Source organism: Benincasa hispida, chromosome 5 (genome assembly GCF_009727055.1).
Source record: "Benincasa hispida cultivar B227 chromosome 5, ASM972705v1, whole genome shotgun sequence".
NCBI classification, from domain to species: domain Eukaryota; kingdom Viridiplantae; phylum Streptophyta; class Magnoliopsida; order Cucurbitales; family Cucurbitaceae; genus Benincasa; species Benincasa hispida.
The window spans coordinates 44,325,143-44,326,961 of NC_052353.1; positions in this window are offsets into that span (position 1 = coordinate 44,325,143).

Below are 1,819 nucleotides of genomic sequence, written 5' to 3' on the forward strand. Positions count from 1 at the left end.
ATAATCTTGAGCTGGACAAAGAGGTCCTTACTTTTTAGCACAAAGAAAAAATTGATTTTTTTTGTTGTTTTTGTTTGTTTTGTTTTTCTTTTTTTTTTCGATAACTTCCTGGTTACTACTTACCCCCAATGTTTGCTAGTTCGGATTCTTTTTTAAGGATTGTGGACCACCTTTCTAAGTTGGAGCAGTTGATGGATGGAGACGTGCGAAATCAAATAGTTGAATATAGATGAAGAAGTCCGATTTGAGTCAAGCATAACGATCTTAAAAAATTGTGCTACCTGGAGGTAGCCAGGATTTACATTTAACTTTTTCTTTCTTAGTATAGGTTTCTTTTAGTTTTATTTTTATTTTTATTGAGCTTAATTCTTTATATGTTTCTTGGTCCTTAGATTTTTTAAAGCCTTTTAGAGGGATAGAGAGAATTATATTTTAGATGAGCCAGATATCATCGCCATCCTCTATGCCAAATTCAGGGAAGCTTTCCGTTTTCCTTGCATTTGTCCCATAGTTTTTATTCTTTAGAAAGGCTTCGAACTGACAAACTAATTTTAAATTGTGCTTCACTGATTGATTATGAATTGGTGTCATTGTTGATTGCATGTTAAATCCTAGGAGACTGTTGATACTCGAGTAATGAACCATGCAAATTGAGTGGGCATATCTTTTGTGTGACTTTATGTTTTATTCTACCTTGCTCAAGGATGGTCAAGAATTAAGTTGGGGTTGATGATAGCACTTAAAATGTGCTATCATATTCCACATAACTCAAGATTGTTCCTAGATTTTACGTGTTTATTCTATTATTTTATAGCTTTCGAGTACCTAAAGGATAGAATGGGGGTGTTAACGATGAAATGGAGCTAAAATAGGCCAAAACGAAGTTTAATTGCATCAATCGGGAAAGAGAAGGCCAAATTAAACTTTTGCCCTGGAGTAAGTGCAGCGACACCCAATGCTGCACTACGGCTGGCGTGGCAAGTCCGAGAGCCTTGTTTTTGTGCAAGATGAGAGTGTCACGGCGCCCTGAAGGTTTGACGCATGCGTTAGGACACTACGCCCTAGCGTTGCGGAACTCCAAAACTTATATATCTATAATTTAACTGATTTTAGGTTACTTCTTCTCCCTTGATTCAATCCCAGCCGATTTACAAAGCATTCTCTTCCTGTTCTTCTATTTTTCATCTTTTATGTACTTAAACTCAACCTCATTGATCGACACGTTGATTATGGGCCAAGTTAAATTATTCTAGCTTGAGTTTTAGAATTTTTCTCTAGCATATACTTGTGAGTCTTCAAATTGAATGTTGTTGCATTTGTTTGATTCAATTATGTTCTTATAGACATTTGTGGCTTTTATGATTGATGCTTTTGATTACCATTTGATACATGACACATAATCTTATGTTGATCACTAAGAACCGATAGGTTAGGTTAGCTTGAAAATCGTATTTTTCTAACCAATCTAGGATTGAATCGAATAAATATTTAATCATGACTTTTCCTGTTGAATATTCCACCTGATATTTCCCTAGGTCTTAATGCAACTAAGAAAAATTTGAATGTACATGCTTCTCATCAATTCTATTTGGACTAGTAAGTTGATTAGGACGACTTAATTGACTTTTCCAATTAGTTCAGTTAAGTGGGAGCAAATACTTAATTCAGGCAATGAAAATTCTATGATCGAGTATATTGAATAGGAAAAATTTCGTAATAACCCAAGATAGGATTTATTCACATATTTTTTCAAACTTTTATTTTGTTGCAGTTATTTTATGCAATTTAGTTTTCTTTTGCAATCAAACTAATTTAAAAA